Source organism: Oncorhynchus kisutch, linkage group LG3 (assembly GCF_002021735.2).
Source record: "Oncorhynchus kisutch isolate 150728-3 linkage group LG3, Okis_V2, whole genome shotgun sequence".
Classification (NCBI taxonomy): domain Eukaryota; kingdom Metazoa; phylum Chordata; class Actinopteri; order Salmoniformes; family Salmonidae; genus Oncorhynchus; species Oncorhynchus kisutch.
The window spans coordinates 25,820,295-25,837,352 of NC_034176.2; the positions used below are offsets into that span (position 1 = coordinate 25,820,295).

The 17,058-nt window shown below is 43.3% G+C and overlaps 1 protein-coding gene across 2 annotated transcripts in view; it reads right to left on the reverse strand.

Annotated features, from left to right (window-relative positions):
• Nucleotides 1-17,058, reverse strand: part of lmx1bb (LIM homeobox transcription factor 1, beta b) — a 64,777-nt gene that overhangs the window by 9,016 nt on the left and 38,703 nt on the right. The gene's annotated exons all lie outside the window — the stretch shown is intronic.

The following is a 17,058-nucleotide window of genomic DNA, read 5'->3' on the forward strand; positions in this document are numbered from 1 at the left end:
CACCCACTATATCTGTTTATTCTTCTCCTCCTACATATCAGACCTCATCTAAGGTTACACCTTAGGCCATCCTAAACCAGCCTCTATGGTACATTGCAACATTACCAGTACCCAAACAACACCTCCATCTTCCTTTCTGTCCTTTCATGAAGATGTAAAACTGTTTGTATTGTATTATTGGTTGCTGGGAGAGTTTTTAATTCATTTGTTGTCGTTCAGAAGGAGCCCCATTAGCTGAAGCAAGGAACAGAGAGTGTGGTTGATCTTGGCCAGCCTTGAAGCTGGATTTACTAGCGTGCTCTTTGTTTGCGTTGGGTTGGAAGACAGCTGGCAGCCGCCTATCTATTTCTGGTGAAAATCTATTTCATTGTGCAAGGGAGAGAGCACAGCAATTGACATAATCTGCTCCTGAAACAGGACAGGGATGAGCGATAGTGATGAATATGTGTAAATATGAGGGGAGAGTAACCCAGGGAAGGTTTTGTCATGCTAATGTTATTGTAGATGCTGATTTAAAACTGCTAGGGAGTTTGTCTGCCACACAGTTCAGTAGAGCAGCTGTTTGCATGGTTGAAACAAGATAGTACATGTTGGTTGCTGTCTCTTGTGTCAACATCTCATATTAGGTCCATCTTTGAGCTGCCATTTACTACAGATCAAACTGTACTACAAATCAGACTCTACTACAGATCAGACTGTACTACAAATCAGACTGTACTACAGATCAGACTGGTTCTACTCCAGTGGATGGGTAATTTTATAAGCTATCCAACAGTATTATCACACAATTGATCATTGACATTGATAATAGAGCAACTATGACATTTTCTGAATGATTATAACCTCCAAGTAAAATGTTTAATACAAAATATTGCATTATTATCCAGAGGCGAACACATTTGACCCGAGTGTGAAAACTAACCTCCGACCTTAATTTTCCCACACTGTGCTCCAACCAACTAGGCTATTGGAACTTTTCTCACTATAATGGAAAAACAACATATATCAGATATCAGAATTAGCACACGTAGGGTTGATGAAATCCTTTAATCTGTCATTTATTACAATACGTTAAGAAGATTATTATTCAACTATGGAAAAACCTTGAGGATAAGCCCTTAAAAAAAGTACTTTTTGCAAACACGCTGACTTCTTGGGAAAACAACCTGCTGACCTACATCACGCACATCTGTTCAACAATGAAATGACTGTGATCACAACAAAATCTACTATTCATACAACCTTAATGATCACCTAATATGAATACATTGCGTATCAAAAGATTATTGCAGGGACATCAAACATCCAACATCCAAAAGTCTACCACAAAAATATACGCGTAAAACAAAAAGAGATCAGTAACACTGATAGCCCTCGTGGATCAACCATGCAGTTGCTTGGAAAATTGGCTATCCCTGTTTACACAAATCCACATTTTCACCTGCTTTTTCAAAGATAGATCAATAATCATTCATAGCTTTAGAAAGAGGGACTGTCTAACTGTTGCATGCTGGGATTGAGGGACATTGGGGGAGGAATGTGTGGAGACCAGCCCAGAGGTCCAGCTCTAATGTTTAGCTAATGATTGGCGTCTTAGTCTGAGAGTATAAAGGCAGAGGAAATGACTTGTTAGTATGGTTTGATATGTCCCGGATTGCACATTCACCTTCAACCGCTCTCTCAAATCTTCTCACCCAGATGAAAACATTCTTATTCAGACCCTTCTTTCTTTCTCTTTCTTTTGCTCTCTGATTCTAATCTTGTAAGCCATTATTTTTCTATTTCCCCTCTCTGTCACTTTGCATTATTTTTGGTGCTGTAATTCCTATTTGTCCCTTCTGGAATCTTCCTGTCCCGCTTTGTCCTCTGATCTAATCCGGACTTCTAGCCTGTTGTTGGCCCCTGTTCCCCATTCTCAGTGGGGTTCAGATGGAATACCCATGCATGACGCCCCTTCTATGGCAACCACACCTCCACAGGAAGTCAACGGCGACTTTTCGGATGGGCAGAGAGGGCCTTTCAGAAGCTGGCAGCAGAAGTAAATCCTTCTCTAAGGAACAAGGGGAATTAGCAGGGAGCACTGGACTAGGGATTTAACCCTACCTCTCTCCTTTGAAAGGCCTAGTCACTCCGACTCCCGTGGCTAGCCACAATCAAACAGAAAGGGGGTGGAGGGACACGGTGCAGAGAAGAGAACACAGCTCCCTGAATGACACAAGCACTGGATTGTGGAGGACCCTAATCCCGCTTTAATACCTTTCCAAGTTCAGCTCCTAAAGAATGCTCTTTAAAACAACACCAGTGTGTGAGCAGTGAAGGCCGACCAGGGGGAGGCACGCCATTCAACCTCCCTAACATTACCTGATTAGCAGATAGAGGTCCAGGCGGTGGGGAGAACATGCCCACGGGAGACAAGGGAAAGACGTGGATTATGATGATTACGCTGATCCATAAAAATACTATAATAAACACATCAACTTGGTTGTGCTGACTCCACACATAAGATGAACAGGGTCTGCAGTTTGTAGTGTAGGCCAGGCCTAATGGGGCAAGAGGGAAGAGATGCAAGAGTTGTTGGGCCAGCATTGTTAGATTATTACTTTCATCCAAACGTATAAATATAATTATGAATCATAAGACAAAAAAATGACCAACTGACTCAATCAAATCTATCTGCCAAAGATCAATCAGTTTCTTCTGCTGCCAATATTAACACCTCTGGAAGATGAGGTAGGAAGTTTGTTGTGTAGTCAGCCGCTGTCCTGTATGATTACTGAGGACAGAGATAGAGCAGGTGTCCTGTATGTTTACTGATGATAGAGAGGGCAGGTGTGCTGTAAGTTTACTGAGGACAGAGATAGAGCAGGTGTCCTGTATGTTTACTGAGGACAGAGATAGAGCAGGTGTCCTGTAAGTTTACTGAGGACAGAGATAGAGCAGGTGTCCTGTATGTTTACTGAGGACAGAGAGAGCAGGTGTGATGTAAGTTTACTGAGGACAGAGATAGAGCAGGTGTCCTGTATGTTTACTGAGGACAGAGATAGAGCAGGTGTCCTGTATGTTTACTGAGGACAGAGATAGAGCAGGTGTCCTGTATGTGTACTGAGGACAGAGATAGAGCAGGTGTCCTGTAAGTTTACTGAGGACAGAGATAGAGCAGGTGTCCTGTATGTTTACTGAGGACAGAGATAGAGCAGGTGTCCTGTATGTGTACTGAGGACAGAGATAGAGCAGGTGTCCTGTAAGTTTACTGAGGACAGAGATAGAGCAGGTGTCCTGTAAGTTTACTGAGGACAGAGATAGAACAGGTTTCCTGTAAGTTTACTGAGGACAGAGATAGAGCAGGTGTCCTGTAAGTTTACTGAGGACAGAGAGAGCAGGTGTGCTGTATGTTTACTGAGGACAGAGATAGAGCAGGTGTCCTGTAAGTTTACTGAGGACAGAGATAGAGCAGGTGTGCTGTATGTTTACTGAGGACAGAGATAGAGCAGGTGTCCTGTAAGTTTACTGAGGACAGAGATAGAGCTGGTGTCCTGAATGTTTACTGAGGACAGAGATAGAGCAGGTGTGCTGTAAGTTTACTGAGGACAGAGATAGAGCAGGTGTCCTGTATGTTTACTGAGGACAGAGATAGAGCAGGTGTCCTGTATGTTTACTGAGGACAGAGATAGAGCAGGTGTCCTGTAAGTTTACTGAGGACAGAGATAGAGCAGGTGTCCTGTAAGTTTACTGAGGACACAGATAGAGCAGGTGTCCTGTATGTTTACTGAGGACAGAGATAGAGCAGGGACCAAAAAAAGGACCACCAGCAGGATCGTCTGTCCCTCCTTTAATTTGCAGTCAGGATCTGTGTTTCTCTCCTGCCACACCTGAGCGCACGGATTAGCCCATAAGACCCTCCTGTGTGGATCAATGATCACGATTCCAGCAGCAAAGTGTCAACATTTACCCAGGCCTTCTCAGCATTGGACCTCATCACTAGAAGAAGACATACTCTCAGCAGATACCTTTAAGAGGGCTCCCAGGGGAATCATTATCTCCTTCCAATCCTTTGTCCACACAATTCCTCCTTCCATCCTTACGTCTCACACCATCTCTCTCTCTTCCCTCACTCTCTCCCTCTCTCTCTGTCATGTACACATTCTATCAGTTGAGATTCACAAGAACCCAGACTCTCACATCGTTAGAGCAATGCCCTACTACAGCATAGTTGTATTCGATATGGTGCAGCTATGAACCCTCAAAGCACCTCTTCAGATGGAGAAGACCAAACTTTTTGACAAGCTTTGTCAGATAAAGATATTTCAAAAAAATATCCCTGCATGGTCAAAGGCTAAGCTCAGTGCAGCTGAGAGGCCTCGGCCTTGGGAGTCGTGGGGTTTTCACCTCCCTGTTCCTCTTCTTTCTTTCTCCTGCTAAAGCCCACTGGAGAAGTATGAACTTTCCCTTTGAACTGATTACAGGCAATTTAAAGTGTGACAACATCTTAAGCTTTCACCACATGTTGCCAATGATTTCCCACTAAAGACATTATTTTCAATGCTTCTACCGCAGTGATAAGGATCAGGGTGAGTGGGTGAGATAAAAGAGAAGGCCAGAAGAGAGAGAGAGGAATGGAGGAGTTTGTGGTTTGATAATCAAGGTACATTTAGCAACACATGTTCCCATCTCACCTACTCCCCTTTTGCTATTGAACAACCAGAGAAATAGCATAACAATTTAGTGAAGAATAGCCCAGGCTATTATGTCACCGCATCCCCTTCAAAAGAAAGAGAGGATCAGGATTAACCCACGAAACAGCTGTAAACTATCACTTTGAAGATCCTCCTGGTTTCACTAGGAAGCGGGTGGGCCTGTGAGGCTATCCATGTCAATCAGCCAGACGTGAGAGATGAGGTGCATGGGCCAGGGTCACAGCCACAGGAAGGCCTCCGGACACTGATTGCAGACTGACGACCTGTGGAGTGATTGGTCAACACTGCATGGCTGGAAGTTCATTGATTTATTTACAGGCTACATCTCTGGCTTGACCTTTCTCCCCAACTATCCATCTCCACTGCAGCCCAACAAGAGCCCAAGCTGCCTGTGTCCTGGAGACCAAGGAGATGGGTGGATGGAGAGAAGGTTGAGAAGGGGGAGACCAGAGGCCAAAGTTACTGATAAACAGCAGCTCCATAACAATTCCAATAACAGCAGCTCCATGGTAACTCTGTTGCAATGAAGACTGGAGTGTAACATGCTGACCAGAACACACGCGCGGGTGCGTCCGTGTTGATCAACCAATTATATTAATTTGGGACAGGTTGAAAAACATTAAACATTTATGGCAATTTACAGTGCCTTGCGAAAGTATTCGGCCCCCTTGAACTTTGCGACCTTTTGCCACATCTCAGGCTTCAAACATAAAGATATAAAACTGTATTTTTTTGTGAAGAATCAACAACAAGTGGGACACAATCATGAAGTGGAACGACATTTATTGGATATTTCAAACTTTTTTAACAAATCAAAAACTGAAAAATTGGGCGTGCAAAATTATTCAGCCCCTTTACTTTCAGTGCAGCAAACTCTCTCCAGAAGTTCATTGAGGATCTCTGAATGATCCAATGTTGACCTAAATGACTAATGATGATAAATACAATCCACCTGTGTGTAATCAAGTCTCCGTATAAATGCACCTGCACTGTGATAGTCTCAGAGGTCCGTTAAAAGCGCAGAGAGCATCATGAAGAACAAGGAACACACCAGGCAGGTCCGAGATACTGTTGTGAAGAAGTTTAAAGCCGGATTTGGATACAAAAAGATTTCCCAAGCTTTAAACATCCCAAGGAGCACTGTGCAAGCGATAATATTGAAATGGAAGGAGTATCAGACCACTGCAAATCTACCAAGACCTGGCCGTCCCTCTAAACTTTCAGCTCATACAAGGAGAAGACTGATCAGAGATGCAGTCAAGAGGCCCATGATCACTCTGGATGAACTGCAGAGATCTACAGCTGAGGTGGGTGACTCTGTCCATAGGACAACAATCAGTCGTATATTGCACAAATCTGGCCTTTATGGAAGAGTGGCAAGAAGAAAGCCATTTCTTAAAGATATCCATAAAAAGTGTTGTTTAAAGTTTGCCACAAGCCACCTGGGAGACACACCAAACATGTGGAAGAAGGTGCTCTGGTCAGATGAAACCAAAATTGAACTTTTTGGCAACAATGCAAAACGTTATGTTTGGCGTAAAAGCAACACAGCTCATCACCCTGAACACACCATCCCCACTGTCAAACATGGTGGTGGCAGCATCATGGTTTGGGCCTGCTTTTCTTCAGCAGGGACAGGGAAGATGGTTACAATTGATGGGAAGATGGATGGAGCCAAATACAGGACCATTCTGGAAGAAAACCTGATGGAGTCTGCAAAAGACCTGAGACTGGGACGGAGATTTGTCTTCCAACAAGACAATGATCCAAAACATAAAGCAAAATCTACAATGGAATGGTTCAAAAATAAACATATCCAGGTGTTAGAATGGCCAAGTCAAAGTCCAGACCTGAATCCAATCGAGAATCTGTGGAAAGAACTGAAAACTGCTGTTCACAAATGCTCTCCATCCAACCTCACTGAGCTCGAGCTGTTTTGCAAGGAGGAATGGGGAAAAAATTCAGTCTCTCGATGTGCAAAACTGATAGAGACATACCCCAAGCGACTTACAGCTGTAATCGCAGCAAAAGGTGGCGCTACAAAGTATTAACTTAAGGGGGCTGAATAATTTTGCACGCCCAATTTTTCAGTTTTTGATTTGTTAAAAAAGTTTGAAATATCCAATAAATGTCGTTCCACTTCATGATTGTGTCCCACTTGTTGTTGATTCTTCACAAAAAAATACAGTTTTATATCTTTATGTTTGAAGCCTGAAATGTGGCAAAAGGTCGCAAAGTTCAAGGGGGCCGAATACTTTCGCAAGGCACTGTAGCTAGCTAAGTATGGTTGCTATTTTACCTGAAATGCACAAGGTCCTCTACTCCGACAATTAATCCACAGATAAAACGGTGAACCGAGTTCATTTCTAGTAATCTCTCCTCCTTCAGGTTTCTTCTTCTTCTAACTTGATATGGCGGTTGGCAACAAACTTTAAGGTGCATTACCACCACCAACTGGACTGGAGCGTGGGACCTCAGTTCATCTTTCAATCACCCACGTGGGTATATGCTCCTAAAAACCAATGAGGAGATGGGAGAGGCAGGACTTGCAGTGCGTCGCGCGTCACAAATACAACCAAGTTCTATTTTAGTGCCTAGCTACCCAGACGCTCGTTGACACGCTCAAGCAGTGTGAGTGCAATGATTCATTAAACATGTATGTGTACATTTCTTTTGCAATGCTCACACACGCGACGCGAGCAGTGTGGTCAGCATGTAACAGCGTGAATATGAGGATGAGGTTTACAGTTGAACAGATTTACTGGTTGTGGATGTATTTTCATGCAATGATGAATAAAGGCGATCCTTTTCAACTTTATTTCACCTTTTAGAAAATGACTTCATGTACAATTGTGCTGGTTACTACATACAGCGGCTTCTATGTTAGATCACAGAGGCACATGCTCTAAATATAGCAGCCCGAACTACAACCCTACTTTGTCTAATTGCTTACATTGATAACCACAGTTGCAAAACACACATAGAGGGGGACTTGACATGGGAGAGTATGGACTGTCATCATAACCAAATCAACACAAAACTTGTTCATTTACTCTCAATCCAATTTCAAATCTAGAGCACACAATTGTAGTCTAGAGCAGCATTACTTTTAATAATCCTAAAGGATATGGCTCAATAGCAGTAAGGTCTCGGCAAGTATCTTAGGTTGGTGTAAATAGATACGTGTAGAAAGTAATGAAGCCAAATAAGAAATGCCATCCTTCTAGTCCCCAGGGCCAGCTCCAGTCAGCTCTAAAAGCTGCTTAATCACCACCCTTAATACATTAGCATAGTAATGGGCTTTAAATTGAGCCTCTGTTTTTTAATTAAACTCCCAGCAGGTAAAAGTAAAACGCATTAGAGGAAAATGTGCACACCACTAATGGCCCAAAGGGGCCTTTTCCATCACAACAACGGGTGGCAGGTAGCCTAGCAGTTAAGAGGGTTGGGCCAGTAACCGAAAGGTTGCTGGTTTGAATCCCTGAGCCGACTAGGTGAAAAATCTGAGCAAGGCACTTAACCCTAAATGCTCCTGAAAGTATCTGGTTAAGAGCATCTGCTGAATGGAACAACTCTCTCACAAGACTGGCATTTACTAAGATACCTTGTTGAAGCAAGCTACATGATAACTCATATGCACCTGCCCCAAAATTCAAATTTTGCGATATCACTATGTTTAAAACATTATACAGTATAATGAGCCACAGTCTGGGATGAGGAGGTGTTACCCCCACTGCCGGTCTGGCTCAAATTAACACAGTATTTCTATGACAACATGATTTCCTATGTACTGGAATACGGAGAGATTTCTTCAGACAAGCCTCTGGCCACACAGACTGCCAGCTAGTGTAACAGTATAACTTTAGACCGTCCCCTCACCCATACCCGGGTGCGAACCAGGGAACCTCTGCACACATCAACAACAGTCACCCACGAAGTATCGTTACCCATCGCTCCACAAAAGCCGCGGCCCTTGCAGAGCAAAGGGGAACAACTACTTCAAGGTCTCAGAGCAAGTGACGTCACTGATTGAAACGCTATTTAGCGCGCACCGCTAACTAAGCTAGCCGTTTCACATCCGTTACACTAGTCATATTAGTTTGGGCAATATCACTGTATTACACAACTATACACAACAGTCCTCTGCTTTTAGTCAGTTGTGTCATGTCGTCTTTGGTATCAATATTAAATGTCTTCACATCGCTTTATATGGCAAAATGTATCAACTTCTATACTTGCTGTTTGTTTCCTTAAAATTGCAATTTGTTTGTGGAGGTGTACTCTACTATAGCATGTTGGCCTTCCAGGATCCCCAGACACTGTAAACCCTGTGGGCACCACCTGGCCGTCAACTGTGGGTGAATAAAAGGACATGGGAGAGCCTCATCACACCTATAGTTAAAGGTCAGACTGTTAATCAACCAGGGCCCTGACATGTCACTGCTGCCTACCATAATGCTACGTCTATCATTTACAAGACATTCTGCGGCACCAAACATCAGAAAACAGAGCCAAGAACAACAATCACATTCCTCCAAGTATTGATCAACCTGTTGGCTACTTAAGTCTGACATATGGAGTCCCATGGTGTTGTTGTTGAGTTGTTATCACAATCTGTCCCGTGGGTTTATAACAGAAGCAAATTAACACCATACAGTTAACCTCTATCTTTTTCACTCTGTAGTCAAGAGAGCGAGCGGGATAACGTTCTATGCATGTTAGGGAAAGAGTTGTACTTCTACAGGTTTGGGATCTTTATTTGACATATATTTTCACAGCAAACTAATTCTGCAGCAACAGGATTTGAACATTTAGTCCATAATGTTGCTTGATCGGTGGTTAGGGTATTAGCTGGACAAAAGTATGTTACATGAAAAGTGCAATACTCTTAATACATCCATGTGTTATTGTTGGTTTTCAGTGAATGTATGCAAATCACAAAGCTCATCTGCACTTCCTGCGCTGCAGGAAAATTCTTAGCAACAAGAGTGATCAAATGAAGATCTCACATCTGTAGCACACAGTGAGAGAAAAGCTAGTGTTGAAATGTGAAAGGACAGTGAAATGGCTGGCCAGCAGAAGAGGCTGAGTACACAACTAAGCCGATGGGCAGGCAGCCAGGTACACAAATGCTGTTTGGACAGCTGTAGTTTCTGAAGGTGGATGCTCAATGCAACATCACATTCAAGCCCTTCATCCACACATACAGTGTCATCACTCACTCTGAGTAATAGAGTGGGTGACAAAAAAACACCACTCAAATGCGGTACTCTTACGGTACATAGAGTATTGCATCTACACGATACATAGAGTACTGCATCTACATGTACATTTGCTAATTAACAGCATAATATTCAAGGTAATCACCCGACAGTCTAAAGCAGGTAACTGGGAAGACCGACTGAGGCCCTGGGAAGACCGACTGAGTTCCAATTTTGTATTTATTTCCCCAGTTGGTCTCAACTTACTGTTTCAACTTACTTTGTTTGTTGTGGCCCCAACCCCCATAAAAGTTGTCAATCCCTGGTCTAAAGGTTTAGGCCCATTATGTAATTGTAACTGTCTCTAAACTGGACTTTTATCTTGGATTCAAAACAGCTGAACTTACTCCTCTACAAATGAGGCAGAAGGCTGTGAATTACCAGACTGGTATTAAGAGTGCTCTGCTTCTTCTCACTCCAAACCAGTCAGTCTAGCTGAAAGTAACTGAAACTGTTTGTATGGCCCATCTCACCTGCCGCCCTGCTGGAGATTTGACATCTTAACAGTACATGCTCTGCAAATGTGAGCTGCCGAGAACAGAGGGAGGGCTGGGGATAGCTCCCATTTAAAGCCACTGTAAATTCCTCCGCACCCATTTGATATTTTTAATAACTCTATTGAGGGCCTCTCTCTGTCTGTCCCTTCCAAGCTAATCTAGGTGAGGTGTAGCAGACCCCCCATTAAGGGCTTGGCCCACTCAATGAGGCATCCTGGGTGATTGCTTCTTTTGAGAGAGGGAGCTGGTGATGGCTAGCTACAGTTGGATACATAGTTCTAAGATGTTTTGGAGTATACTGCTGCCTATAACTGCCTACAGATACAGTCGGCTCTTATGACAGTGGACCTGAGTCCTGCTGTACTTAGGGCAGCAGTCAGGGCAGAGGAGGCTCTGGGCCTGTGTGCTCATTACCACCCACTGCATCTGAGAGCTGACATCATCCTTCAAAAGTACAGTTCATAAAATAAACCAAGAGTAATGGCTAAAGTTCCAGTTCTTTTTCTCTGTAAGTAAAGATGGAGGTCTTTGATGATGAATAACCTGATCTTCCATCAAACACCAATCTAAGACGAAATGTTCAAGACACAAAAAAAACGATAAACTCTATAATGTCAACTCAACACAATACAGAAGCACTCCTAGGAATCAAGATGCACATGGTTGTTTAAATGTATTGAATAATGGGGTTCTAACAACAAAAACCTATAATTATATTTTGGGACATTTTGGGGGGAAATAGATATGGAACATCAGATTTTACATTCAGCGGTGAAATAGTTAAAAAATAAACATTTGGAGCAGAGGGCTTTATAATTACTATTGACCCCAGAGGGTCCTGGACTAAGAAATAAAACAAACAGTAATATGAAGTGTTCTGCAAATATGCAAAGACAGGGTCTGGTGGAGAACATCACGTTTTGGTTTCTTTTCTCAGCTCCTAATCTGTGGGCGAACACAATATTAAAACGGCTTTGGATCCACTTGTGACCCAGCTATTCACTAATGAAAAATTCCACAGCTCCATGCAGAGGCCAATGGAGCCTGCCCCTCTACCACAAACCATGCCCTGTCCATCTTGTGGAGTTTACCATGGCCAAAGACACTGGATTAATAGGTAGAGCGGGAGAGGCAGACAATCTGGAAGAGAATCCCATGTGTGTTTTGCCCCTCTGCTTCCACTCATCTTTAGGATACTGGTGCAGACAAGTGTTTGCCCAGGTTTTAATGATCAGCAATGAGGTGGTGATTATTGTGATGGTGGATAGTTGGGTGAAGGGCTCAATTTATTCAACAGAGATTCAGCCTAAGCCGAAAATCAGTCACAAGAGAAGAATCCCAGGCAGCCAGGGCTTAGCTATTGTCCACTGGTCTGTTTGTGTTCCTGCTTTTTCACTCTCTCCACTGATTCTGTCTTTCTCAGCGACGTAAACCTCTTAACTCAGACGGCTCCGATCCACTGGTTTGATATCACTTTGGATGGAGATCAGCTTTAATTATCCTTGGGTATTATCTTAATTACAGAAAAGTAAAGATTAGAAGAAATCAAAACCAAAATGTTACATTTCCAGCACAATTATCACAAAAATATATTTCATTCATATTTCACTCAATGGTCCGGAATTGAACATCCCCCTTCAGCCCTCATGTTCCTGTCTGGCTAAGTAAACAAATTAAATGCACATTTAATAGGCATACTGTAGGTTAGCACCTAGCTGTGACCAGCATAGGACACAGAGAAATAAAGTCAACAGCTGCTCATCTGACTCCCATAGTTGACTCTGAAAAACTATTTGGGCTGTAAAATGAAATCTACTATACAGATATTGTATCAGATTGATATAATTTCATAATGTCATACAATTTACAAAAGACTCCCTTAAAAGTGTGCAGTATAAATTCCAAAAAGGTTTTGACAGGGTATGCCCAGAGTGCAGGCAGGCAACTTAACCATACTGTAGTAAGGCTCTTAAAAGATCTGGTTAAAGATTGTTTTGTGGGTAAGCATGTTGCCATGGCAACATTGGCAGGAGCTATAACATGTTTGTGATGGATGTCCTGGAGGGTCTCAGCGTGAGGACACCACAGCATCCCTGCCACAGCCAGGACACAGAGGCAGTGTTCTTTAAAATACATGTTCTAGGGAGGGAGCACAGCACACATTAACCAGGGAGATGTCTGGGGTGCTGATGGGAGAGGAGGAGGTTTACTCAAAATCCCATTGCTGCTTCTTCTAGGGACAGAGTTCACTGAAGGGACCTCTGTAAACTCTGGTTCTCTCAAAAAAGATAATGAAAGGCTTTTTCTAGACAGGGATAGCAAAAGCTGTAGAAGATGAAGCCACAGACAATGTAAAATGATAGAGAGAACAAATGAGAGAAAGTGGGACAGGAAGGGATAGAGAAAGCAAATGGAGAAAAAAAAACTATATTTTTCGATGACAGGATGTTTCAGGACCCAAAGGCCAGGGATTAACACTGAGATTAGCATACAAAGAATATATTTGAATTTCTGATCCGCAGGCCCCTTCAAAAGACTAAATCCAAGATTAGCAGGTGTTATGCTAAAACACGTTTTGTGTGACATAGTTACACTAGGCAAACAAATATGTCTTTAGTGTGAATGGTTGGCATGAATGTAGGGCCGTAGCCATAGAAACCAACTGGTATCTCAGAGCCTTGGAGAGGGTGGACAGTGTTGGAATGTGGCAGACAGAGAGAGGGGCACACACACACCACGGAGCTAACCAAAAACCTGCTGTTTCCCCCCAAAAGCATAATCTACTCCGCTGTTCTGCCTACAGACCACCTATAAATATCAAGTATCTTTGGCCGAGGCAAATGAAAATGTTCATTGTGAGATCACAAAGCTTTTCAGTGCCTGATTATCTCTGTATTGTCTATGTTTTGTGAGAGAGGAGCCAATTGAGGAAGATTTAAATACAAAATGTGAATTCATGAAGTGAAGCATTCACACAAAACATGCAATTTACTGAAGATTGACATTGTGACGTATTGTCTGTGTTCTAAAATAGATGGACATATGTGCACATAAAGGCTGAAGTCAGTGCTTTCATTTTGTTGAAAAAATTGTCACTCATATATCACTGCACCAATGACAGGGAGCTGTGAGCTTTTAAAGAGAGAGACGGAAACTGCAGAGAATAAGATCAGATAGGGCGATGGCCCAGGATTCCTCTGGAATGTTAGGGGAAGAAGGAAACTGACTAGCTAAAGCATTCTGGACCTTCTGCCAAAGCCACAGCATGACGCATAGACCAGCAATGTCATAACGAGGTCAGTTATGGTATGATAATACAACTGAAACATGGACATGACTTGGTTTTGTTTTACACACAGATATACAGTCACAGAACTGGTCTGGTGCCACTCCAAATCAAAACGATGGAAGAAGATCCTGCACTCAAATACCACTTTATTAGGTATTGGGTTATTTGACACTGTTATGTAATTGGAGTAAGGGATGACAATCAGAGAGGAATATTCAGCATTTTCCCTGAGAGGCAATCATCAAACGAGAGGGCAATCATAAAATCACTTGGAAAGGTCTGCACAGATTCATTAAGAGGTAAGTTACTGCAGGCAATGAGAGGGTTAGCAATTAAATCCTTGTTTGCACATATTAAGCCTTAAAGGCACAATGCAGACATTTTTTAAATCTCAATATCAAATCATTTCTGGGTAACAATTTCATCAGCTGTTGTACAATATAATACAAAACACAGGAAAACGGAATTTTGACTGCACTGGGCCTTTAATATTTCTGCTGCTTCACAGTATACAATACCAAGTCTGCAATATTTCCTAAAATAACATTTACAACACTATTTATGTGGTCTGTTCTGTGTTTTAAACCTTCCATCTTGAAAATGCCACAGCACCTGAGCAGTAGTATTGTCCCTTTGTGAAACTGGATTGATTAGGCTGCATTTACTATGTGCAGAGAGCCCAGCAGTTTCTATAACAACAGCATACAGAACATCAAATGTGCTGCAATATAGAGAGAAACCCATGAAAAGCAATTTCTCTGCATCACAGCGATGAGAGCAACATACTACAATTTAGACATTGTGCAAGGAACAAATAACAACCCCAAAAGAACAATAAATAATTGTCTGAGTTGTCCCTTACTTGCTGAAACTTGTATTGGTATATCTGAATTGGAGGTATTTTTGTGTGTTTCATCTTGAATGGGTTTTTTCCACCCTACTTGTTGCCATCTTATGTTACCGTGAGGCTATTCTGTTCATGTCTTCAAGTATTCAAGCATGCATTTCGCCTCCAGAGATCTGGCAAAGGAGTTGTCTGTCTGAGATGCCCCCCCCCCCCCCCCCACAACATTTTCGTAACTCACTGAACTATGGATGTGAGTTGGATGCACGCACACGCGTACACACACACACACAGCTCTCTTTCATGCGGTTGGCTGAGTGCTTGTGTGAATCACTCCAGCTGGAAGAGAACAGGTTGGACAAAATTCTCACGTGGAGCCTTCGAGGCACAGATGGGAACGGTAAAGCATGGCAGAGCACGTCCACTCTCCCCACAATCCAACCCACACACTGACTCCCAACATTCCCTACCAGCACTGACCACAACACATCTCACTGGTTTAACCATGGCTCCTGACTGAAAACTACCCCTCTGACTATCCACCAAGGGATTTGACCCATTTAGTTAGAAGTATTTTTTTAAGGCCAAAAACACCTCAGCAGGACTTCTTTCTAAACATACCCTGTAAGTGCCATCAGCTGTGAGGTAAGAGGATGAATCCTGGTTAACAGAGATCCAACCTTTCTAGAGTATGTGACGTTGTACCAGCTGTATGTGCAGTGAATGTGGCTTGTCTACCAAACACCATTCATTATACAAAACAACTGATATGGATCTCGATTTCTCTTCAGAAAGGGTGACAGTGAATGTATCCTCCTACACTGACAACCTTGGTGATCCCTCTCAGCTAGTGAAAGGGTGTGTATTCACAAGCCAATTTTACACTCCCTTTGGGCACGTGCAGCCCCCTCATCGTGGCTGGGAGCAGCCCATTCTCTGGACCTGCTTAGAAAAAGCAGCTGTTTATATAATGCAGTGGCGGCACTTTATGTTACAGAATGATAAATAAAGGGGAAGACGCAGAGCTTAAAGCTAATGAAAAGCATCTGAAACACACAGAAAAGTAGGGGGAAAGGCACACAAGCACCCACACACACAATATGCATATAAGCACCCAGCAGGGAGGGGTGGTGAAGCACAGACCCAGCCAGAGGTTATGGGGACGTGCTGGGTGGCTAAAAGGACGACGCGCCCCACCAGCCGAGGTCAGTCCCAGGGGGGTGAGGGGGTGTGTGGCCCCCTGTGCCACCAGGGCCTGCAGCTCTCCTATCCTCAGGGCAGTCACCCTTCTCTCCACCTCCCACCTCTATACCCTAATGACAGAACCCTGAGGCCTTGTCACCCCCACACTACCTCCCCGCCCCTCGCCCCACTGTCCTTCCCAGGTGCCTGTCAGAGGGGCGTCTGCTTCACGACTGGTGTTACCATGGCCCAAGGCCCAGTCTTTCATTTGAAGTGCCCTGGTCCAGCTCTGCCACAGCCTGAGCCCATGGCCCGCGGCCTGGGCCATTGTCTGGCCTCAGAGAAACACCATTATTTCAACTCCATTTACTGTGAGTAAACACTGAGTGATGAGCCCCCCCACCCTGTCCTATCCCTCACACACACACACACACACACACACACACACACACACACACACACACACACACACACACACACACACACACACACACACACACACACACACACACAAACACACACACACACGCACACACAATTCTCTGATTCCTCTCTCCCTCTCCAGATTGTCACTCACTAATTCACTTTCCAGCATAGAGTGGAAGACAAGCCCCATGTGCTTCTGAGTACGCTTTCATCACTGAATGGGTTTTAAGGGCTGCTGGTCCTATGGTGCACCCTTATAAATAATATTCACAACACACTGTGACCATACTGTGACCACCATGGTTCCAAACAACAACAAAAAGTTATCAGACTCTAGTGTGACTCTAGTGTGTTATCAGACTCTAGTGTGTGTCTCAAAGATTCATAGATGGTAGAACCTCTGGTTTTGTCATGAGAGACAAACAGTGAGGCAGTTCAATTGAGCTGGGAGTATACATTTTGGTGGCTTTTGTGTTCCTCAGACAATGGTCACAGTGTGACTTGACACATGCAGCTGCAGAATTAGAACTCTGGGAGTGTGTGTCTAATGTGGTCAGAACAGTCAGTCCACACAGTCAAAAGGCAACATGAGACCAGCATTCACTGATTGACACGTCAGACGAAAACGTGAGGATGTAGATGCGGGAACAGCCATCCACCAAACTCTGTGCATTTAAAAGACATTTGCATAAACATTTAAAATAAAGGGGGAAAGATGTCGTTGTTTAGTGAAATAGCACCATATTCCCATTTAAAAAGTATATATGTGGGAGAGAATATAGTATATCTTAATTATGGGGAATTATCAGGCAGCTTTAACTAGTGGTCGTTTGCACTGTCTCTGCCCAGCATTGGTAATAGGATT